The 26915-nt window shown below is 34.1% G+C and overlaps 1 long non-coding RNA gene across 4 annotated transcripts in view; it reads right to left on the bottom strand.

Moving 5' to 3' along the window:
* LOC106506546 (uncharacterized) overlaps nt 1-26915 on the bottom strand; it is a 1093182-nt gene that overhangs the window by 721078 nt on the left and 345189 nt on the right. For 3 of the 4 annotated variants that reach the window (XR_014839975.1, XR_014839971.1, XR_014839972.1), the window contains exon 5: nt 1981-2044. This is a non-coding gene — a long non-coding RNA (uncharacterized LOC106506546). Of the gene's footprint in view, nt 1-310; nt 2045-26915 lie in introns of those variants that run through there. The other variant, XR_014839970.1, reaches the window with a different exon arrangement.

Genomic DNA, 26915 nt, shown 5'->3' on the forward strand with positions numbered 1-26915 from the left:
CATTCTTGGCTAATTTCTTACATCTTATCATGAAAAATAAACAAACTAAAAAAAAAAGTCACCCTGTTTTTATTCACAATGTCATAACTGTTTAACACTTGCTTGTATTGAAATAATATATATATTTTTCCTAATACAGGTATACCTCATTTTATTATACTTCCTATGCTTCATAGATACTGTGCTTTTTACACACTGCAGGTCTGTGGCATCCCTGTGTCCAGCCAATCTACCAGCAATATTTGTACAACAGTATTTGCTCACTTTTTGCCTTTGCTTCACATTTTTGTAATTTACACAATATTTCAAATTTTTTTCATTATTTTTACATTTGCTGTAGTGATCTTTGAACAGTCTTCTTTGATGTTACTACAATGACTCATGAAGATTCAAATGATGGTTAGCATTTTTTTAGAAATAAAATTTTTTAAGGTATGTATATTTTTTTGGATATAAGGATATTGCACACTTAATAGTGTAGTATAAACTTAACTTTTACATGAATGGGGAAGCCAAAAAATTTTGTGACTCTATTTTGTGATATTTGCTTGCTGTGGTGGTCTGGAACCAAACATGAGGCACACATCATTTATTTAGTGATAGTTATACCAGGATGCTATATTATCAGGCCACTTGAGAATCCTGGCTTTCAGTGATTCTCTCAAAAGTTATTACTGTGCTTCATCAACTATGAGCATGAAAGCAAGTTGTGTTCATATTATGCAGAAACACATAAATAATAATTCACTTTCTAGTCATGTTAAATTTACGGCTTGGAATTTTATAGCATTAAGGTAGAATGACATATTTTCCTACTGCGTTTTTGTTGAATCCTTGAGGTTATAATCAATGCATCCCTGTAATGTAATCTCCTTTAAAATTGACTAACCCCCGTCTTACATGTGTTACCGTGAGTGGGAAAAGTAAGGGAAGCATATATGGGTGAAATATAAAGAGCAGTTTTATTTGCTCAAGGAATACCTGTTCCTGTCCAAGATGACTTAAGACTGGCTCATATCAGCAGTACTTCACCACATCAGTCAGAGGAAAGAGAACATAGCCATCCAGAGAGCATTTTGTCACTTTTTGAAAGCTCTTAGATGAGACAGTCATGGCTACACTCACAGAATTCCCAACATGTAGCCTGAAGGCTAGGGAAGGGTTAGGATAGCCACCCTTGGTGCCAGTGGCAAGAAGCATACAGGGTGAGGGATGCCTGCCACCATCCCCACTGTCTTCAAGTGCTGTAGACTGGAGGAGGCACTGTGGCCAGAACACATAGAGGCAAGATCTGACAATTGGACCCATACTTGTATCTTAAGCCCAAAGTTTGGCAGTGAACCTTCTATAACTCAGAGCCCTCAACTAATCTTGTGTCCAAAAGGAGGGATAAAATCCAAACAAATACCATTCTGCAGCATAATCTTGTATGATTATTCAAAATAAGCACCAAAGCAACCAGTTAGAGGCATCTTCTCCTTAGGATGCCCTCTGCAATCTGGGTCAACCACAGGCTCAGACAACTCATAAACTCAATTTGCCAAGACATGGAACAACTAGTTGAACCCACGCATTAGTATGTGGTCACAGAACAAACTGGGAAACAGAAGAGAGATCTCAGAAGATCCTGGACTAGGCTCAGGGCACTACTCTCAAATACAGCTGCCAGTCCCAGTTGGTTCCAAGTACTGGGAGTGGGACTTAGAGGGGTCACCTTGCCAAGGTCTGTAGACAGTTCTGCTTTTCAGCATCACTTCAGCACTGGCACTGAAACTGAGATATAGCAGTAGCTTTCAGACTCCAGATTATCTTCACACATTCAAAACCAATATCACAAGTTCCCTTCAGAGGTGCCATAGTAGCCTGGTAGCATCTCACCTTCTAACACCTGGGCTCAAGATGGAAAGAGTCTCTCTCTTAAGACTAGAACTGGATGATCACAGCCTTTTCCTCTCTACTTCAGTACTGAGGGGGGCTTACCTGTTTCCTGAGGTTCTCTTGGGGTGACTCTATTTTATTTCTTGTTCTTTAAATGCTCCCACACCTGTGAAAACAATTTAATTTATTAAATACCCCCCTATTGAAAGGCCTAGAATATCTGTTTCCTTGACTCAACTACCTATAAATCAGAGATACAGAAATAATTCATTTATTGGAAAAAACTTTCTAAAATTGTTCAGTGTGAAACAAATATTGCATAATCCATCAGTTTATAATTTATATCAGACAAAATGGTTTGGTTAGGACAGACCCAAACATCATGCCTCCTTTGCAGTAAAATAAAATTGGCTAATTTCTATAGATTTGGAAAATAAAATGACATTGAGAAAAATTAACAGAGAATAATTATAACAAAAATGGACACATATACCTTTAAATTTATCTCTGAAACAACTTATTGATATTACTGTATGTTATTAACTGACAACAGGCATTAAATATCACATAATTTTTTGTTATTCTCATCTCCCCCACCATGGTAAGTTCAATTATAATTTGTAAGTGGATCTTGATGTTCGACCATTAGATTCTGGCATTTCTGTTCATGTTCTCCAGTATTTAAAAGCAGCAGAATATAATCACTAAAAGATACAATCTGGAAATTATGCTAAAAATGTGATGAAGCTGGACTTTAAACAAAGGAGTTTTATCATATACAATATAACTGTGACTATTCTATATTTTACCTAATTACATATCGCATTTTCAATAATGAAGTAGAAATAAATAGTAATGGAATTAAATACACACCATGCATTATTCATCAAATATATGTATTTACTTAAACTACTGTAAAATAGCAGTTTTCACAAAGAACAGTGAAGATAATCTTTTCTGTTACCTCAGTTATTTAAGTTGAGAAATTACATTCACAATATTGACAAATAACATAGAACATCTGCTCATCATGGTGAAGAGAGTGGAATCTTTTATTGTGTTTACTGCTATTTCTCATGATAACTTTCAAATCAAAAGTTACAGTTCTACTTATGAGAAATTTTGTAGAAAACACAATCTCTCATACTATAGTATTCAAAATAAACTGTAAAACAGCAAACTGAAAAGTTAAGTATATTGTCTTAGTTGGAAAAGTGACACAGAACTCCAGGTAAAAATGGAGACATAAAACACTTCCATGGGAACATTTACCTTATTCTTTGACTTATCTCAGAGAGCACAGAAATCTCAAAAATCAGAACCCAGTTTATGAGTAATAGGATAAGTTTTTAATAATGAAAGGTATTAGAGCTGAGTTATCCAAATTACACAATTTTACTAAGTAAAACTAATTTTCCCACCAAATATATATTTAAGCATAAGCCACTAAAGAGAGTAAAAATGATCTAAAGATCCACTTATTATTCCAGAATTTACCCTAAGAGAGCTTATTCTGTTGCCAACTAGCTCTGTACCTGTAACTAAGGGTTTATGAGGATTTCAGAACACTTCTATTCAGTACTCAGTTACAGAAATACACGCCATATAAAAAAAAAAAACCCATCCATGTATAAAAAAGTGCAGGTACTAAATTTTTCAGTTTTATGTATCAATATGAAAATCACTTGAAATATAACTTATCTTTTATGCTTGACCTACTCCATTAGGATGTTTTTAATATTTATACAATTAGGAGAACAGATTTACACATGTGATATAAATTATTTCTACCTACTGATCTTGAAGTACTTTGTGAATTCAATATTTAAGTTTAACAAAAATGTAAAGGAGGAGCTGTTCTTCCCACAAAAATAAACAAATATATAACATCTTAGGAAGAGTCATATGTTTAATAGAAAGACTCAGATTCTTTACATCTAACACAGAAACAAGATAATATATCGCTTACCAAAATATAAATTAATTTTACCATATAATTTTGTATTTACCTTAAGTGCATATACTCTATGGTACAGAAACTCAATTGTTAGGTTTTTTTGCAAAATTCCAGCTTCCTTTTATCTCAGACATTCCAAAGAAGTGTCTTAGAGAGAGGAGAAAAATATGTTTCACCTACCAGGAAGCCAGACTCGTTCCACAGGTTCTGCTGAAACTGAATACTAAACTTCTGTTCAGATCCCTAGAGGTATGTATTTCAGTGCCCACAGGAATGTAAAACCCACATAAAAACAGCTGACTCTTGAACAATACCCTTTTAAATTATATGGGTCCACTTACATGTGGATCATTTTCAATAAATACAGTACCTGTATTTTTATTTTACAGATTGTTAATTAACTATAAGGAAACATTTTGTTCAATTAGAGATCACAATATGTTGAACTGAAAGAATTACAGTTTGAGTCCTTATTCTATCTAAACTGTTTCAGCTCCCTTCACTTGGGTGAGTCATTATTCAATGACTTTGCTTTTGAGACAGAGCAGTATACAAATTTTCAACTGCAGGATGTTGGTTTCCCAACCTCCACATTGTTTAAGGGTCAACTTTACATGTTAACTTTTTGATGCATGGTAATATTGTTGTAATCAGGAGTTCTCATCATTGCTCAGTGGTTAATGAACCTGACAAGCATCCATGAGGACACCAGTTTGATCCCTGGCCTTTCTGATTGGGTTAAGGATTCAGCATTTCTGTGAGCTGTGGTGTAGGTCGCAGAGGCAGCTCAGATCTTGAGTTTCTGTGGCTCTGGTGTAGTCCTGTGGCTACAGTTCCAAGGACCCCTAGCCTGGGAACCTCCATATGCCACAGGTACAGCCATAAAGAGACAAAAAGTCAAAAAAAAAATATTGTCGTAATCAGTTTCAGCCTATCATGAAAAAATATTTCCTAACATACCAAGAAAAAACACTTATTACATGCCTAAAAAATATTAACTACTTGAACTATAGTAAAATGCATCTTTCTATCTTAGTTTACCCATCGCTACTTTATACTAAATAATTAAAATGTTGGATATGTAGGAAGTTAAACAGTAATTAGGGAAATATTGAAAATAGAAGTGTATGACTAAATGCACTGTTATACAGCACAAATGAATATGCTTTATCTTTCAGTTGATATAGATATATAGCTGGATTTTTAAAAGTTTAGTCATACTTTTATTTCTGGTCAAGATGCATAACATGAACTAAATTTATCTGTTTGCCTGAAACAATAAAAAATCAATATATGAAACAATTGTTTTCCAGACACTGCACGTCAGGCAATAAAAGAGAGTGATCACTGTGAAGTGGGAAACAAACAAGATGATCCCCTTGATTATCTCAGCTCATTCCTTCGAGAAAGTTTTTAGGCCATAGCTCAGGAAGAGGAAGCCCAGGAGGATTAAGACAGACTCCTGGAAGAAGATTGGGCTGAATGTCTGGGGAGAACAGGATACTACAGCTGCAGAACAGAGTACTAGAAAAAAAGAGAGCAGCACTGATTGAAAGCTCTTGGGACCTGCAGAGGGTATCCTTTGAATACTCAGTAGAACGCTATTCAGTGCATACCTATAAGAGAACTTCCCGAGGACAGAGGAAGATCTACTTGAAAGGATTAGAGCAAATAATGCCCATTGTGCACAGGAACAGAAATAATGCCTGAGAGATTGGAAACACTCATTATTCAGGCTCTTCTAGTAGAGCTTTCAGAAGGGTCTTGCCTCAGTAGTGGGGAATAATTATCCCTAGATTATAAACTGCTTTAAATACCACAAAAAAATCTTAAAAACTACAATCAAAAGGAACACAGTGTCCAAGTAAGTTAACTTTGTCTCAGAATAATATTTAATAAAAGCATAGGAATACAAAAGTATCCAGTAAGCAAAAGTTAAAATGAACAATCTATGCCATCTAGTTAATGATTACCAAATGTGCAAATAAGCAGAAAAATATATCATATGGAAAAAAAACAGTAAAAACCAACATAAACCTAATGTATATACTAGAATCTATACACAAAGTATATTATTATAAATGCATTCATATATTTAAAAAGTTAAGCAGACACATAAAATAATTATATAAGACCTAAAATAAACTTCTAGAGATGTCTTAGGAAAAAAATCCACTATGAAAACAAATTAGTTATTGCAGGAGAAAAGAACAGTGAAATTGACAAATAGCAAAAGAAAATATTCACAATGAAATAGAAAACACCAATACAAAAAGGGTATTAGTGAAATTTTGGATAATTTCAAGCCTGTTAATATTTGTGCAACTGGGGTTCCCTACAGTAGATGAAAGAAAAAAGGGATAAATAATGTTGAAAAAATATCAAAAAAATTCCAAATGTGATTAAACTTATGAAACTATAAACCCAAGAGGCTCAATGAATGTACCAATTTAAGAAACTCAAGTGCAAGAAGCAGAAAAAACTGAATCAAGTCATATTATGGTAAAATAGGTCAATATCACTGATAAAGAGATAAATTTAAAATCAGCCAAGGAACCAAGAAACACTATGTACAAAGAAACAAAAATAGGGATGACAGCAATTTTACGTCAGAAAAAATGCAAGTGAGAAGAAACTGGAACAACACTTTTAAAACATGAAAGAAAAAAATTGTTCAAATAGAACTATACACTCAGTAAAAATATCTTTCCAAAATATAAGCAAATTAAAACCTTTTAGCTCTACTACAAGAATGATCAAGGGAAGTCATTCAGGTAGACTTCAGGGAGAAACCAAATGGAAACATGTATTTACTTAAAAAGATGAAGAACTCTGGAAATTGCAAATACGTGGGAAATAACAAGTTTAAAAATGGGCAAAATCCTTGAATAGACACTTCACTAAAGCAGATATACAGATGGCAGATAAGCACATAAAAGGATGCTCGCCATAATTAGTCTTCAGAGAAATGCAAATTAAAACTAAAATGAGGTAACACTAAACACCCAACAAAATAAGTAAAATGAAATGAACTGCCCATACCAAATGTCGCCAAGGGTGTGGAGGTACTAGAATGCTCTTACATTTTGGTGGTGATGTAAAAATGTACAAACACTTGGAAAACAACTTGACAACTTACAGCTTATGACCTAGCAATTTTGCATACTAGGATAATATATATTTGGCCTTTGTTCCTGGTTTTTAGCACAAACTAAAACCTTTGGCATTCTAGATTTATAAGCATGATAGGAACATTTTTTTTTTTTTTTTTCTAATGAGGTGGCTCTTGGTAGCTTTAGAACGGATGCTAAACACTAGAAAGACCAAGTCCAAGAATTTGGGCACTTTCAGCTCTAGCCCCTCCCCCAAAACTTTTGAGAAAAGAAAGTGCCTGAAAAGTGAATTAGTCACTGATGGTCAGTGAATTAACCAATCATACCTATGCAATGAAACCTCCATAACAACCCCTAAAAATCAAGGAGAGTTTCTGAGTTGGTAAACATATCCATATACTACAAGGTCAGATCACTACAGCGCTATGCGCACAGAAATTCTACATTTAAGACTTTTCCAGAACTTGTTATATATCCTCTTTATCTAGCTATTCATTTTTATACTTCACGTTTATTAAGAGGAAATTCATATGTTCTTACATGGAATAATCACCAAGACATAAATAAAAAAAGCAAGGTACAAAATAGTGTGTAGTTTATGTGTACAGTAAATACAAATCAATTGCCTTCCTGAGTTCTATGAGCCATTCCAGCAAATTATTGAACCTGAGAAATGGGATCCCACAATATATAGCTTGTCAGTCAGAAAAATATTAGCCTGATATTTGCAATTGGCATCTGAAGTGAGAGCAATACTATGGGACTGAACATTTTAATTGTAGAAGCTAATGCTAACACAAAATAGATGACATCAGAATTGAACTGAATTTTTGGATACCTAGTGTCAGCACTGGAGAAAGATGTTGGAAACAGCTCTGTGTATTCTGTATCAGGAGGGGAAAAAAAAAAGATCATTAAGCGAAAGCACATAATATACTTGTTTATGTGTGTTCATCAAAGATTTATTTTTAGTAGTCAAATCTGGAAGAGATTAGAATATCCTTCAACAGTTGAAAGGATAAGCATATTGTGGTGTGTTCATTAAATGGAATACTACTCAGCTGTAAAAACAATAATTATTGATGCATAAAACACCATGGAAGAATATTAAAATATTTATCTCAAGGGACATAAAGCAATGCATAATGTATGATTCCATTTATCTAAAACTCCATAAAATGCAAACTAACCTATAGTGAAGCTTGGTAGTGGTTACTCATAAATGAGGGAAAAGACAAAGAAGTGGATTAAAGTGGGAATGAGGAAAGTTTGGGGTGGTAGACATATTCACTTTCTTGACTGTGGGGATGATGTCAAAGTTGTATACATAGATCAAAACATCTACATAGTGTTATTGTCAATTATACCTCAGTAAATTTGTTGTGTTAAGTAATAATCTATCCATTTTTCTTTTAATGTCTGTCTTTTCATCCATTCTAAGTGATGTGCATGAGTTCCAGTAAAGGTTAAGTAAAGGCAAACAGCTGTTTCTGAGAAAAGAAAAAAATTAAAAGAAAAAAAAAATCCATCACTTCACAGTGCTTTGTCTGCCTAAAAGAATAGGGCACATTTACCATTTTTAGGTATTTGTGTTGTAGTGTGCATGCATGTGTTTTCATGGCTTTTTCTTAAAGTTAATAGAAATTGGGTCAGCCCATCCATTGACATTTCAACTCACACTCACCAAGTCAATCATTCTGAAGGTCAAAGTCATTCTGAAAATGTAGTGTAGTCTTATTATGTATTAAAGGTCCCTTAATAATCAAATATATTATTAAAAGACTCAGATAATTATGAATCATTTTCAGAAACATTTATTTAAAATCTTTGGTAAGATTCATTTCTCTTAAAAGAAATTTATTTTCAGTGCAAGGGAAAGGAAACTCTATTTGCAGAACCTGATAGTATGCATAGTGAAATTTATTAAACTTTTCAAATGAAAGTTTCTTTCATAAGATTTGAGACTTTCCTCTGTTAATTCTGAGAGAAGTGCCACGGATGGTCATGTGTGAGGATATCAGATAAGATCATGAAGAGCCCTTTTAAGGTTTATCAATAACTTATATTTATATTCCATTCTTGGCTAAGATAATTTTCAATGACATATGGAGTATTCTGGGATCCTAATTTGAGGTACCCCATGAGCAGAAATAAAATGAATCTGAATTTACAAAACCTAGAGTTTATCTCAAATTTGTAGCTACTTAGCAACCAATAAATAAAGAATTAAATTACACTACTATATGTATAGAATAGATAACCAACAAGGACTGCTGTATAGCACAATGAACTCCCCTCAATATTCTGTAGTGGCCAATTGGAAAAAATCTGAGAAAGAATGAATATATGTATAACTGCATCCTTTTGCTGTACACCTGAAACCAACACAACGTTGTAAAGCAACCATACTCCAATAAAATTAAAAAACAAAACAAAACAAAAAAAACCCTTTAGTGTCCAGGGGGTCAAGAACAGGAATCTTTTTCTATAAAAGATTAGATAGCAAGTATTTTCAGCTTTGGGGGCTTAATGGTCTCTATTGCGAATATTTAATTTTGTCTTGTCATGTAAACACAGCCACAGACTTGTGTACAATGGGAATGTCTGTATTCCAGTAAGTTTATTTCCAAAAAAAGGAATCAGACAGATTTGGCCAAGGGGCAATGGTATAGTAACCCATGCCTCTTTTGAAAAAAAGAAAAAAAATTACATGATCAAAGCTAAAATAAACAAACAGAAATCACTTTTTTAAGCAATGGATTTAAGTTATGAAGCTTCTCAGATGACTATGAGAAGTACAGGAGGAATATAAGGTACATATTTTTGTAACTTTTGCAGAGCCCTATTGATTTTTTTATATCAAGACTGTCATTCTATCAGGCAGGAAAACTTAAAAGCTGAAAATGTGACCAGTGTACATAATATAATCACTGAAAACAATAAAAATAATTTAGTCCAGGAATTGTTACTTTATCAAGGTTAAATGCTGTATTTATTTCAATTTATTTATTTTTTTCTTTTTTTTTTAAGGCCACACCCAAGGCATATGGAAGCTCCCAAGCTAGGGAGGCTAGGGTTCAAATCAGAGCTACAGCCACTGGCCTATACCACAGCCAAAGCAATGCCAGATCTGAGTGGTATCTGTGACGTATGCCACTGCTTGTGGCAACACTGGATCTTAACCCACTGAACAAGGCCAGGGGTTGAACCCACATCCTCATTGATACTAGTCAGGTTCTTAACCCACTGAGCTACAATGGGAAATCCTATTTTTAAAGTTAAACAAAATGAAGATTATTTAGATGCATATTAATATGTGTAGACAAAAATAATACGTATAACTGGGTCACTGCTGTGCAGCAGAAACTGACAGAACATTGTAAATCAACTAAAATAAAAAAATGTAAAAAATAGAGTGAGACCTATATTTACACAAAGCTAACAGTTACCAAAATATCTAGCAATAATGTGGGAGGATGAAGAAGAGTGGTGACTACAGAAAAGAAAATTCTAAAATCAACAGGAAAATGGTCTTTTACTTTAATTTGCACCCATACATTTCATATATGTATTTATACATGTAAGTATAGACGTGTGTTTCTACTTCAGTTTTTTTTTCTTCATTCTAAATTCATTAGAGGAATTCCAACACTATCTAAATTAGTTTTAGCTATAGCAGTGCATTACCAAACACTTGCTAATGATTTTGGGGAAGTAATTCAGAATATATTAGGTTTGACAGTGAAGGTAATATATACACGCGATTTGCAAAAATTTTTTGTATGGCAATATTTAAGATCATTTCCAAGGTATCCAAAAGACAAAAGACTAAAACTAAACCAAATGAAAACAATTAAATAAGCAAAAACTAACTAAACCATTTAGTCTATAATTCTTACTCCCTCAATCCAGTAATGGAAATTCATGGTTACAAGAAAGGTGAAAAGTAGAGAAGGAACAGATCTGCAGAGGGCCTGAGACTCTTGCTCAATATTTCCAAATGTTGTTCTCACTGGATACTAATCTTATGATATATTCATAGAATTATATAAAATACATTTGTAAAATGCTACCCCATGCTAAATACCGTAAGGCCTCTTAGAGGTTTATAATTCTTATTAGCATATTAAAGGCTCTGTAGTCCACAGCAGAGAAATTTATTTAAATTATTCAAATCAGAATATACTGCACTCATTTGACCACAGAAAATGGTTTTTTTTGAACTAAATATTTGAAAATCATCTTTTGATATTAACTATTACACAACACATTTTGGGAAAAATGATTGTTGGCTAATCTCTTTACTAGTGTAAAAACAATTGATTTGATTTCTACAATATGACTCAAGTTACTTTCCCATAAGAAAGAACAGATTCCAAAAAGGTGAAAACCGACAGTATGCATGTAATATAAAATAGAAAGTATGTCATCTATAATACGTAATATAAAATATTGTGAAAATATTTTAAGTTAAATAGCAGCTGAAAAACTTCATGGTATACTTATACATTAATTTTCCTATCATGTTTTTAGATGTCACCTGCTATTTGGGCTCTTCATAATGAGGAGTACAGGAGGAACTAACAAGAATATTCTCCACACACCGAGAAACTATACTAACTCACAAATTCAGTGAGTCACAAATAAATAGTTCTTACATATGTATAAAATGAAAGCCAAATTAACTACTTGCTGTTTGGCTATAAGAACCAAAAGTTTGGCTATAAGAACCAAAGAAAGAACTTGTTTTTGTTTGTTCATTTGTTTTGCTTTTTAGGGCCTACACATGGCTTATGGAGTTTCCCAGGCTAGGGTTTGAATCAGAGCTGTAGCTGCTGGCCTATACCATAGCCACAGCAACATGGGATTCAAGCCACATCTGCAGCCTACACCACAGCTCACAGCAATGCCAGATCCTTAACCCACAGAGTGAGGCCAGGGGTTGAACGTGCAACCTCATGGTTACTAGTCAGATTTATTCCCACTGTCCCACAATGAGAATTTCAAGAACTTGTTGATTTTAATACATTTGAAGCATATCTGTGTATTTTGGTTGCTAATTTGAGGATAGCTCCTAGAGATCAACTATAAAACACCTGGCCAAGTTAGAGAATCATAGTAACTTACCATAATCAAGAGTAATTTATTGTACTAAAGAGTATATCTGGGTTTGAGGTTCTTAATAATTACCCTGCCCTGCATTATATAGGATATATTTTATTATTAACAAAAATGTGTAAATATTTTATTAACAGTAAACTTCCACTGTTTATGAGTGATCTGTTTCACAAATGCAATCAGATTAAAAATGAAACTTATGATATCTGTCTTTCTTACATTCTGATGATCTTCAGTGGAAGTAAACAAATGAAAGTTACAATATATGTACTGAATCAAATAAAAGTTTGAATTCTATTATTAGAATATCCCATACAGATAAACTTTACCTGCTCTGCAACTTGTTACAGAAAATAACTGAAATACAGGACCTAGTAATGTATATTAAGACATCTCTATAAGATGTAGTAATGTGTGTTAGTTACTCCATTGAAAATCTCTTGATCATCTTTGTAGCTCTATGACATGAACTACATTGAGAGCATGCGTAGTGTATCCTGTGGATTTCCTGTCCTATTGTCACCCCTTTCCGTGGGCCTTCCTGTACCATAAAGTCTGGAAGCTAAACACCCTATTTCCCAGGCCAGAATTGAATTTCATTTTGCATTTGAGAGCAGAATTCCATGCAAGACTTTCAATAAATGTCAATAAACGTTCTCTTCTGGCCTAATCTTGTTCTTCTACATGCAAGTGAGGCCATGGAGGCCCCAAAATCAAGAGGATGTTGTAGCTTTCCAAAGTCATCATCAGCTGCATAGCAACTGTGGTGGCAACAGTAAGGTAGCATCCAGGTTAAAGAAGTGTGCTGGAATCTCAGCAAGTCCTGTGGCCTCTGAGGTCCCTTGACTCCCATTCTATTCCCCCTTCCAACAATTTCATAAGCATCACATTCCCTCTGTTTAGTTCAATGCAGCTTAAAATAACAAACATGGTTTCTTCTTGCACAGAACCACAGCAGATACAGTAGGGATGCTATACAAACAGAACATTATAGAAAAAAATTAAAATTTCATATTAAAAATCTGAATAAATAAAATTATAACTGAAATTATTAAAATGCTAGAAACAAATTTGTAATGCATATGGAAATGAATATGCATTAAGTTTCTGTAAAAGTTTTTGGAAAAATAGTAAAATTTATTCATTTTGATAATAACATGATTTTTTTTTTTTCATTTAGGACTGAAGAAAGCAGAACTCATATGCTCTTTGTCTCTCCATCATCATCAGAGTAATTTGATTTTTTACCCTTTGAACTAACCTAAACTTAGAGAGTAAGTATTAAACCTGGTTTCTGGCTTTTTTTTTTTTTTTTTTTTTTTGTCTCTTTCAGGCCATACCTGTGACATATGGAAGTCCCCAGGCTAGGGTTCGGATCAGAGCCATAACTGCCACTCCACAGCCACAGCAACACCAGATCCAAGACACATCTGTGACCTACATGGCAGCTCACAGCACTTGTGGGCCTTTAACCCACTGAGCCGGGCCAGGGATCAAACCTAAATCCTCATGGATACTAATCAGGTTCTTAACCTTCTGAGGCACAGCAGGAACTCCAAAACTGGTTTTTTGAAGGCGGCGTTTCATGTAGTTTATTAAACTGACCTTTCTTCATTACATTGGTTTTGAATAAAAGTAGCATTATTTTTAAAAAGATATTACTTTAAAATAATAATAACTAATAATAACTATCTGTTTGCAAGTTTGCTTCCTTATGTATAGTTTGTGACTTAATACTTTGAAAAATTTTGAGTATTTTTTGTCTAATTTGATAACAAATTATATTTAAATTATGACTTTCAAGTTATAAGGAAAGCAAAATTCTGCAGTATTTAATATTTTTATTATACATATATATATACATATACACCTTCAAATACATATAAAGGATATTCTAATATATTAGTTCGTATGACTTTTTTTTTTTCTACATTAGCCCAAGCTTTATTCTTGGTATATATTCCATGGGCTTACACAAATACATAATGACACGTATTCATCCTTATAATTTCATACAAAGTAGTTTCTCTGCCCTAAAAATCCTTTGTGCTTCACCTATTTTTTTTTTCCCACTGTACAGCAAGGGGATCAAGTTATCCTTACATGTACACATTTTTTCCCCCACCCTTTGTTCTGTTGCAATATGAGTATCTAGACATAGTTCTCAATGCTACTCAGCAGGATCTCCTTGTAAATCTATTCTAAGTTGTGTCTGAAAAGCCCAAGCTCCCGATCCCTCCCACTCCCTCCCTCTCCCATCGGACAGCCACAAGTCTATTCTCCAAGTCCATGATTTTCTTTTCTGTGGAAAGGTTCATTTGTGCCGTATATTAGATTCCAGCTATGAGTGATATCATATGGTATTTGTCTTTCTCTTTCTGGACTTACCTTACGTAGTATGAGAGTCTCTAGTTCCATCCATGTTGCTGCAAATGGCATTATGTCATTCTTTTTTATGGCTGAGTAGTATCCCAGTGTGTATATACACCACATCTTCCGATTCCAGTCATCTGTTGATGGACAATTTGGTTGTTTCCATATCCTGGCTATTGTGAATAGTGCTGCAATGAACATGTGGGTGCATGTGTCTCTTTTAAGTCGAGTTTTGTCTGGATATATGCCCAAGAGTGGGATTGTGGGGTCATATGGAAGTTCTATGTATAGATTTCTAAGGTATCTCCAAACTGTTCTCTGTAGTGGCTGTAAGTTTACATTCCCACCAACAGTGCAGGAGGGTTCCCTTTTCTCCATAACCCCTCCAACACTTGTTATTTGTGGACTTATTAGTGAGGGCCATTCTGACTGGTGTGAGGTGGTATCTCATGGTTGTTTTGATTTGCATTTCTCTTATAATCAGCAATGTTGAGCATTTTTTCATGTGCTTGTTGGCCATCTGTATATCTTCCTTGGAGAACAGTCTGTTCAGGTCTTTTGCCCATTTTTCAGTTGGGGATTGGCTTTTTTTGCTGTTGAGTTGTAGAAGTTGTTTATATATTCTAGAGATTAAGCCCTTGTCGGTTGCATCATTTGAAACTATTTTCTCCCATTCTGAAAGCTGTCTTTTTGTTTTCTTTTGGGTTTCCTTTGCTGTGCAAAAGCTTTTCAGTTTGATGAGGTCCCATGGGTTTATTTTTGCTCTAATTTCTATTGCTTTGGGAGACTGACCTGAGAAAATATTCATGAGGTTGATGTCAGAGAGTGTTTTGCCTATGTTCTCTTCTAGGAGTTTGATGGTGTCCTGTCTTATATTTACGTGTTTCAGCCATTTTGCATTTATTTGTGTGCATGGTGTGAGGGTGTGTTCTAATTTCATTGCTTTGCATGCAGCTGTCCAGGTTTCCCAGCAATGCTTGCTGAATAGACTTTCTTTTTCCCATTTTATTCTTGCCTCCCTTGTCAAAGATGAATTGGCCATAGGTGTCAGGGTTTATTTCTGGGTTGTCTATTCTGTTCCATTTGTCTGTCTGTCTGTTTTGATACCAGTTCCACACTGTTTTGATGACAGTGGCTTTGTAGTATTTCTTGAAGTCTGGCAGAGTTATGCCTCCTGCTTGGTTTTTGTTTCTCAGGATTGCTTTGGCGATTCTGGGTCTTTTGTGGTTCCATATAAATGTTTGGATTGTTTGTTCTAGTTCTGTGAAAAATGTCATGGGTAATTTGATAGGGATTGCATTGAATCTGTAGATTGCTTTGGGTAGTATGGCCATTTTTACAATGTTGATTTTTCCAATCCATGAACATGGAATATCTTTCCATTTCTTTACATCTTCTTTAATTTCCTTGATTAAAGCTTTATAGTTCTCAGCATATAAGTCCTTTACCTCTTTGGTCAGGTGTATTCTGAGGTATTTGATTTTTTGAGGTGCAATTTTAAAAGGTATTATATTTTTGTATTCCTTTCCTAATATTTCTTTGCTGATATACAGAAATGCGACTGACTTTTGAATGTTAATCTTATAGCCTGCTACTTTGCTGAATTTATTAATCAGTTCAAGTAGTTTTTGGGTTGAGTCCTTAGGGTTTTCTATGTGGTGTAGGCCGGCGGCTACAGCTCTCACTGGACCCCTAGTCTGAGAACCTCCATATGCCATGAATGTGGCCCTAAAAAGCAAAAAAACTAAAACAAAAACAAACCAATAAAATATGGGAGAAATGAACCAATCTACAAAACAGAAATAGACTCAAGTACTTAGAGAACAGACGCATCTTTGCCAAGGGGTATGGAAAAGGGAGAAGGCTTGACAGGTGGTTTATGATTGGTAGATGCAAACTATTACATTTAGAATGGATTAGCAATGTGGTCCTACTGTATAGCATGGGGGATATCTTGGGGTAGAACTTGATGGATGATAATATAAGAAAAGGAATGTATACATATGTATGACTGGGTCACTTCACTGTACAGCAGAAATTGGCATAACATTGTAAATCAACTATATTTTAATAATACATATAAAGATAAAATTTAGTGTAATATGCTTAATCAAAATATATGTGTATAAGTGAGAAATGTTGCTTCTTCTCCAACTCCTGCTTTATCAACTAAATTATTTTTCTAGAAAATTATGTACAATTTCAAATAAGAAAGCCAAACTCTAATCATTTGTATTATATACTACCTAAAGAAATATTAAATTCATAAAAGAGAAATAACATTCAAAGAAGCTAAGGAATTAGTTAAGAATTAGTTATTTTAGGAGTTCCTGGCGTGGTGCAGCAGAAACGAATCTGATGAGGAACCATGAGGTTTCAGGTTTGATCCCTGGCCTCATTCAGTGGGTTAAGGATCCTGCATTGCCATGAGCTGGGGTGTGGGTCACAGACACAGCTCGGATCTGGTGATGCTGTGGCTGTGGCGTAGCCTGGCAGCTACAGCTCTGATTAGACCCCTAGCCTGGGAACCTCTACATGTCGCAGGTGTGGGCCCCAAAAGCCAAAAAAAAAAAAAAAAGTGTTATTTTATCTTGACTCAGGCCTAGGGAAATCATGACATACCAATGGATACAAATAATCCAATTTTGATGGACTCATAGTGATGTTGGAGGCAAAAAAATAATGAAAACTAAAAACAAAAAAATCTGGCAGAACTTGGGAACCTAGATTCTTTAAGATCAGCTAACTCTCTTTTTTATAAATTTTCACTATGTAATTTTGACTTTTCTACATATATGTAATGGTGAAAGAAGATGCCTGAGTTTCACTGAATCTAGATCCACCACATACCAAAAATGGTGGAAATACTCAACTTGTAGTGACTTAATTCCCTAGTGTATAAAAGAGAGTAGCAATCACCAATGTCCCAGTATTATTGTGATATTTAAAGAGTTAATACATGCAAAATCCTTAGAAGACAGTCTGATATATAAAAATTAGTTAATAAATGCTTGGTGACACTAAATAGTATTTAACATGCAGTGCATTTTCACTATGGACCAGGTAATAAAGTAGACTTTTGTATGCGTGATATTCTTTTTTTTTTTTTTTTTTTCTGTCTTTTTGCCATTTTCTTGGGCCGCTCTTGCAGCATATGGAGGTTCCCAGGCTAGGGGTCGAATTGGAGCTGTAGCCACCAGCCTACGCCAGAGCCACAGCAACACCAGATCCGAGCCGCGTCTTCAACCTACACCACAGCTCACGGCAACGCCGGATCGCCAACCCACTGAGCAAGGGCAGGGACCGAACCCGCAACCTCATGGTTCCTAGTCGGATTCGTTAACCACTGCGCCACGACGGGAACCCCCTGATATTCTTAAATTTACATATAACTTATGAGGTAATATCATTTTGTTCCATGAGGCAAGTGAGCATAATGAAATCCCACTGATTGTCAGTGACTACTAATATTTCAAAATGTTTTGTAGATATATAATTTCTCACTTATTTCTGAGTTCTTTGCATATGTCTCCTGTGAATTTGCTAACAATGACTCAATCCCTAAGAAACTAATATATTCCAGAAAATCAAATGTTAAAGTACTTCGTGTACCTGCAAAATTGAAGATTAAAGTTTTCAAAGTGATGAGTTTACCTTATAAGTTACTATCTTACGAAATTTAGTTTGACCCCAGATGACAGAGTTGTATTTTGTCACTTTATAAACTTAAGGATAATTTTTGTCTACCATTGTTGTGGAAGTGATTATGAAATCTTAAATTCCGATCTTCTAATTTGTATGATCTTTATCTTTATAAGGCAGATCTATACATTTAATTTTAATATCAAATCACCTGAGAGTTTTTGAGAGAAATTTTCATAAGCTGCTTAATTAGGTTTAACATTTTGTGATGTGATTATAAATAGACTGAACCAGAGATGGGGTAGAGATTATTTTCTGGGTTTCACATTACAGATGAAAGACCACAATAACCTTCTTGGCCTTATTTATATCCTCTCGCCTGTTCTTCCTTAAGCAAGAGAGAATGACAACTGAATGGATATGTGAATGGAAGGGAGGGGGAAAGGAAATCAGTCCCTTTATTTTAATCTCTCTCTCTCTCTTCATTAACACTGTCATCATTACCATCATTATTGCTATCATCGTCACTATCTTAGCCTGTCTGCTTTCAGAGGTTATATTTGACTCAGCTTTCATGTATGTAATAAGTTTAGGCGAGCAGGTTCTGCTCTCTGAGGAAGGGTGCAGGGGATCCAGGGTAGTCTGTAACCGGTTAGACAAGTATGCTTTCTTCTCAGATAAATTATTAGTGAGCTATTTTGGTCATAGATCTAAAGTCACATGTTTTAATCACATTTTAGTAATAAAGGTATGATTGAATTATAAAGACCTCTTAATTAGTTCTGATGTTTAGAAGAGGTATAAGATTAATTATCTTCTAAAAAATCACAGTGACTTTCATTATGATCCCGATAGAGACATAGAAAAACAGGAGGCTCTAGTTGTCAAGCCAAACACAGTTCCATATTTCTCTTCCACGCTATTGTTTCTAAGAGTATTTTCATTGCATTGAGCATCTTCCAATCTATCTACTTTTCTCAGTCCTTTCCCCCTAGATATTTCACCGTGGGAGGAGTAGAGATGTACTAAGAAAATGCTTGCCTACCAATCTAGCAGTAACTTTCCATACATGTAAATTATTTCACTGGAATACTAGGGAGAAAATTGCTAAAATAAAATATATATTATGCAAACAAGAATTGTTATAATTTGGTGGGAAATACAAAAAAACAAAGCAATCACTTTTGGTGGCCAGAGGGAGCGCATTTATACTGAACCCTCAAGAGTAGAAAGGATAACATAATAGGTCATTTCTGGCTTTCATTTCTGTAAGTATTGGGAATCATTAAATGCATTACTAAGCTCCCTAGAGGTATGTTTGCACAAGAATTAATTTGCCTAAAACCCCACTCCATTCCTTTACAGAAAAGCATAAAAGATTTTTCATTTCATACTGTATTTGTTAGGGTCAGTAACTTGGTTTTTAGGTAAAAGTTCCCAATATAATCAGGAAATCAGAGGAAATAAGACAAAGAATGAAAGAAGTAGAAAGATGAAAATAGAATATTTTAAAATATTGTTGTCATAATCTCTCTCTCTCTCTCTCTCTCTATATATATATATATATATACACACACACACACTGTGTGTGTGTGTGTGTATATAAACATAACACATATATATCCAGTCACCTGCTGAAGGGTGAACTCTTCACCACCTGGTCTAAACACTGCTAATTACTAATAGTTAAAAGATAGTAAATGCTTCCCAGAGGATTCTTACAAGCAGGCTCAAAGGTTAATTCCCAGAACAGGTTTTTGTGACCAATACTATCTAAAGCCCAGAAAGATCAGAACAGCAGTGGGTTTAATTGGAGGGAATTTCCACGATTCGAAAGAATTCAAATATAGTCATTAAATTTTAACCGATAACTGATGATTTTACCTGTGGATATTAGCAGTATTAACTAATACTAAAAAGGTCCTAATATGGTTTCAACATATATTAAGATCCTAAAGCATTTATTCACAGGATGGAAGACTAGAAGCAGAGAAAGATAAAAATGAAGAGAAAAAATGATTTTTTTCTTTTTATAAATAGATTTATGAGCAGCATTCTATTAGTGATTTGGTCATTATAATGGATCAAAGGGCTTTCTTTGAAATATTTATATACATGATATGCATGTGAAGAAGTGTCATACTAAATTGATTTAAGATGGGTAAGGTAAATAAATAAATAGATCTCTTATTTTAAATGTTTAATAATAAAATGTTAACATAGAAACAGAAGAACAAAAAGAGAAATGAGCACTCATAAGAATAAGAAATTACCTGGCATAGATCTGTTAGCAATGACCTTGTGCTTGAATACTTATCACAAAGTCTAGCAGTCCAAACACTTGGATACATATATTAATATTTAGTTCTCTTACTTACTGTTTCTTTGTTTTAGTAAGAGCTGCAGGCTACGTTTTCCCTTTATTCACTGGTTTGTTTCTGCCTCACAACATGGTTAGCTTCTATAATTTGATGTTAATAAATGAGACTACAAAAATCATTTAGCTATGATCAACACTGGCTCAGTATGGGGTATAACTGTGGTATCCTCATTTAAAGTTCTCAATAAATGTTAAGGTATAGAAAACATAAGCCTAGTGGCATTAAGTAGAAAATTGTTGTTTTGGATGTCTGCGTGAAAAAAAATCCTTCCCCTTTTCCCTTTCTAGCCTCTATACAAATACTTGATATGTATTTGCTCATGGTTTAAAAATTATAATTTCCGGAAATCAATAGTGGAAGACATCTGTATTTCTTGCTGGCACGAAAGAATTTGATTTTTTCATTTCATTTAACAAATACAATGTCATATCCCCTGGAAAGAATGATAGGAAATAGCCTAGTCTTAGTTTTCTATTGCTTTTTTTCTGATATATTAATGAAATGCATATAAAATATTACATTAAATGATGTACATATTATTCATTCACAGGCAAAGTATGCATTAATTAACTCTTTTCTCCTTGTTCCTAAGGCAACAATTGTATCAAATAAACAGATCTGAAATATTTTATATTTCAGTTATGCTAATTATTCAGTGTATCATATTAAAATAATTTCAATTTTAATAAGACAATTTTGCACTCGTACAAACTTAAGGGGGCAAAATGAACAATTCAGCAAAAAAGCAATTGCTTCTAATTTCCTATCGTAATTACTGAAGCTGCATTTGATTTTAAAAATGTAGACAGGCTTTCTCAATTTTCCAGTCATACTTTCTTCTCTATTCTTTCCCCAAATATGCCATTACCTTTCCACCTACAACATATCTTTGGTGCTTATTTCTTTTTCTTTCTTAAATTTGTTCTCTTCAAAGCTACTTTTCATTGCCTCCTGAAGATATCAGATCCTGCATACCAAGTTCAGGGACATGTTTCTAATGCAGTCTTAATTGAGACAGGATCAATATCATGTAGGTTTATAGAGTTGCTTTGGATAAACGTTCTAGATATTTTTAGATATTTCACACAAAATATGCAGAAATATCATTCAGTTCACATGAATGACCATATGTAGCATTATTTTTATATTCAACCTCCTTTAGGAAAGAGAACTGAGGTTTGCAAACCTATACTTTTCCTTTCTCCTTCCCAGGGTTTACCTTAAATGTAGAACAAATTAAATATAGTCCTGTGACCATCTGAATATATCATTTGAACAGACTCATATTCTATCATGAATGCAGCCTATCATTTTTCAAACATAAGTATTTAAGGCTTTTAGTGAAATCAATGACCTACATAATTTGTCCTTGTAAAAGATCTCAAATACACTTTCCAGAGTTTTATCCAATAAAGACTTAAGCATAATAACATGTAAAATATATTTTTGATTTGCTGTAAACAATCTTAAATCATAAAAATAATGGTAGCTTGGCTACTAATGAAAAAAAAGGACATTTAATATGTGGATTTTATTTTAGTTAATTTATTTTTGTATTTTGTCTTTTTAGGGCTGTGACCACTGCATAGGGGTTTAATGGGAGCTGTAGCTGCTGGCCTACACCAGAGCCACAGCAATACCAGATCAGAGCCGCATCTGCAATCTGCACCACAGCTCATGGCAACACCGGATCCTTAACCCACTGAGTGAGGCCATGGATCGAACCTGCAACCTCATGGTTCCTAGACAGATTTGTTTCTGCCGCATCATGATGGGAACTCCTATTTTAGTTAATTTACTAAGTTAAAAACAACATAGACTTAAGTTTAAGGGATCTGAATTCTACCCATAGCTATCTGTGAAACCTTCTGGAACTTATTTAATACATTCCGGACACATTTTCTTTATTCATAATATGAGAACTTTGGACCAGATGATTCCCAGGATACTTTCCAGATTTAACATTTTATGACTGTAAAAATTCAGCAAAAATATGAATCCCACATTATTATTTTTATTATTCTATTTTTCTTTCTTATTGCTTTTTATTATTTAATTTTATTACTCTAAGTGTTGCTGTGAGGCAAAGTTATCAACTGAAGTATGATTTTGAATACATTTTATCTTGAACAGTGCTATCTGACCTAAACATCTGTAGATTTAGTTTTATAGTTTAATTCCCTCAACTGACTACTTTTTTTTGTTTTTGGTGGAATGTAAAATCATCAGAGAGAAGATCTTGAAATCTACATATTTTGCCCTGTAGTGGCTTATTTTAACGTGGGAATCGTTATCCAAAAGGTGCTATTTATATTGTTTGTATAAATTTCCCATTTAACTTTAACATATTATATTTGACCTTAATTTTAATACTTCTGTTTTAACCCATGTTGGAAATAAAGCAGAATATGGAGGATATTTTGGCTTTATATGTTTAAGGAAGGCTTCTAGTGGCTCTGAGGTGTAATTATTGTTAGACTTTCTGGTAATCTACTTTTGTATTCCTTATCAGAATTCATTGTAAGTCTGAAAATATTAGAACAAAATTAGGTTGTGGAAAACTGAAGCCTGACTCTAGAGAGAAATATGTAATAAAAGAATCTATACATCTTAGTCAAGAAGAATAATTTGCCCGGGGTCTAAGAAAATATACAAATTCAATAACTATGGCATGTTATATGAAATCATGAAAGAGGTACACAGATGGTATATGGGAAAATGACCTTCCGGTTTTTCAAACAGGGAAGATCCACCCCACAATCCATAGGCCAGTGAGCATACCAAAAACTTCTACTGTGAATGCCTATAGTAGGAAAAATTTGCCTGGTGTCCCTAAAATCAATTATGTAAAGAATGTTATTAGATTTTTCTATTCTTTTTTTTTTTCTTTTTGCCATTTCTTTGGCCGCTCCCACGGCATATGAAGGCAGGCTAGGGGTTGAATCAGAGCTGTAGTCGCGGGCCTATGCAAGAGTCATAGCAACGCGGGATCTGAGCCACGTCTGCAACCTACGCCACAGCTCAGGGCAACGCCAGATCCTTAACCCACTGAGCAAGGCCAGGGATTGAATCTGCAACCCCATAGTTGGATTCGTTAACCACTGTGCCATGACGGGAACTCCTATACTTCTTCCTTTCTTTCTTTCTTTAGTCTTTTTAGGGCTACATCCTGGGCGTATGGAAGTTCCTAAGCTAGGGTCAAATCAGCTTACTTGTGCAGCAATGCAGGATCTGAGTCATGTCTACGACCTATACCACAGCTCACAGCAATGCCAGATCCTTAACCACCTTGTGAGGACACAGTTGGTCATGAAGCTCCCTGCTTTCCATGAATCTTTGTCAAAAATTGTGATGAGTTGTTTGTTTTTTTGCTTGGTGGTATGAGTTTGTATATTTTGGAGATTAAGCCCTTTTCAGTTGGTTGCTTTATTTGCAAAGATTTTCTCCATTTTGTGGGTTGTCCCCTTCTTTCTTTCTCTCCTTCTTTTCTTTTCTTTTATTTCTTTGACTTGCTGTGAAAAAGCTTTTGCATTTAATTAAATCCCATTAGTTTATTTTTGTATTTTTATTGTCTTTATTCTAGGAGGTGGATCAAACAAGATATTGGTGTTATTTATGTCAAAGAATATCCTGCCTATGTTTCCCCCTAGGAGTTTTACTGTCTGTAGCCTTATGTTTAGGTCTTTAATCCATCTTGATTTTATTTTTGTGTAGGGTGTTAGGGAATGTTCTAATTTCATTATTGCATATGGTTGTCCAGTTTTCCCAGCACCACTTAATAATTAAATAGAAGGTCCTTCCTCCACTGTATTTTCTTGCCTCCTTTGAAATAGATTAGTTGAATACAGGTGATTGGGTTTATTTCTGGGCTTTCTATCCTGTTCCATTGACCTAGGATATGTGGTACATAAACACAACGGAATAATACTCAGACACAAAAAAATAAAGCAGTGTCGTTTGCAGCAGCATGGGTGCAACTAGAGATTCTCACACTAAGTTCAGTAAGTCAGAAAGAGAAAGACAAATGCCATATGATATCACTGATATGTGGAATCTAAAATATGGCACAAATGAACCCATCTACAAAACAGAAACAGATTCGCAGAGATTGAGAATAGACTTGTGGTTGCCAAGGGAGAGAGAGAGGGAGTGGGATGGACTGGGAGTTTGAGGTTAGTAGATGCAAACTGTTACATTTAGATTGGATAAGCAATAAGGTTCTACTTTAAAGTACAGGGAACTGTATTGTCTCTTGGGATATACCACAGGTACTATTAGAAAGGGGATATAAATATATGTATGACTGGGTCACTTTGCTGTACAGGAGAAATTGGCACACCACTGTAAATCAACTATAACTTAATTTTAAAAATAAAATAAAATAAAAAAATTTAGAAAAGAAAAAGAAATGTGATAGGTCTGAGAGTTTACCCAACTTGCAATCTAACAAATTAACCTGCTACAAGGTTCTGGGTGCTGACAGAAGACACAAAACCCCTACATCATAATCAGTGGACTTTGCTACCCACAGAACAATAGACAACATGAAATTTATGCCTCTGTTTGTTCTCTTGTCCTGCAATGCCCACAGAAGGCACAAGGAACGACCCAGAGTAATGCTGTCCATCAGTACTGAGGAATACTAAGCTGAGGGAAGCCTAATCTTTTAAATGTGTCATACATAAAACTTCCCAAAGCCTGCCACTGAGGAAGACCATCTTTATTATACTGGTCAGAAACAGGTATGCCTATTGCCCTGCGTTAGGGCAATAGGTTACCTATCTCATTAGGTTACCTAACTCATTGGCATTGACACTGGAAATAGTGAGGGTTCAATGCGGCTTTCAATCCGTACTTGTGGGTTCCAATTAGTTCTCATAGTGTCCAAGTTTGTCCTGGCTCTCCCTTAATACAAGTCAGTCTTTCTAACTGCCTGGGATGAGGTATAGAAGCAACAAGGGTACACATGTCGTTTAATAAGCTCTCCTGTTGTTTTTGGCCGAATTTTCTAAAATAAATCTCATATTCCATAGAAGTCCTACTGTTTCCATTTCTCCCATAAATACAATATTTTAATAGTTGGAATTACAAAATCATATAGCAAAATTGTGGCTACAGGCAGAGATTGAAAGGTAAACCAGAGACTGTTAAATGATTAAATTTTCCTTTGTAACTTTATTTACTGCCGTTAGGTCAACGGGTTTGACAGAAAGGAATGAAGTATTTGTGATATCATATATATCTCTTTAAATATCCAATATCAAAGGGAATACATAGGAATCAGTATTAGAAAATGATACATAAGCATCAGTTTAAATCCAAGAAATAAGGAATAGAGGCAGAAATGATGTCAGGTTCAAACCCATGGCTCTAGGCTGGACTACATCAAAAATAGAGGGATTAGAGGTATTGGCATGAAAATGGAATTTTGAAAGAAAATCAGCAAGGCAGGAAGGAACAAATGACTGAAATGTGTTAAAATAAAGTGAAGACGGGAGTGCTCATAGGAAAAAAATTTTAATGCAAGAAATTTTAAAAATAGGATTAACAAGTATACATAAATCTACCAGCAGAATATTTTCCCTCAGATGTTTTGTTATAAATATTATAAAAGTTAACAAATATATAAAAGGTTGTTATTGTTTTTATTAACACATCATATAAATGACATGTTAATTTTTTCATTAAAATAAATCCTAAATATCATTTTAGTGGCCACTATAGAGTCATCTAAGATATACCATAATATAATTGAACAAATTGGAGTATTTTAATATTTTTACTTCCTTGGTAATTTAAGTTTGATATATGTAGAATATAAAACAAATTACTTATAAATACCATATTCAAATTTATATATATTGAGTTATTTCTTCTGCTTGGTACATAAAATCCTGTAAGGACTCTAAATACTTGCAATTAAACTGCATTTTATGTAGATTATACCTCTTAATAAACCTGTAAGAAGTTTATTATTTTACTAAAAATGCTTCTATAATTAGTGTTTATATTACATTTTAATCATTGTTAATATGATAGGGGAATATGACACCTTGTGTTTTTTATTTTAATTTTTGATAATTCATGAGAATGATTTTTCATGTTTATTTAGCTTTTATGGTTATTTTTAGGAAGTATATGTGCATGACATTTATCTAATTATTTATTAGACACAATTTCTTTTTAAATAACATTATTTATAAGCAAAAGAAATTTGTTGAAATTTTGAAAAATATTCTTCCTTGTTGATATTTGTCTTATAGTTTTGCCTCTACCTGTTTTTGTTGATAAATACTTTAACATAATTTAATATGTAAAAGTTTGCTTTTCCTTTCTCTTGAAAAGTTAAATCTCTATATCATTTCAAAATTTTAGAAACTGTAGTCACTTAAAAAAAACTATTTAATACACTTGGAATATAGCTTGGAATTGAGGCAACTGCAACCACGAGGT

Source organism: Sus scrofa, chromosome 1, assembly GCF_054392235.1.
Source record: "Sus scrofa isolate SSC_HxYL_T2T_F1_AM1 chromosome 1, Sscrofa_HxYL_maternal_Yorkshire_Landrace_v2.0, whole genome shotgun sequence".
NCBI classification, from domain to species: Eukaryota; Metazoa; Chordata; class Mammalia; order Artiodactyla; family Suidae; genus Sus; species Sus scrofa.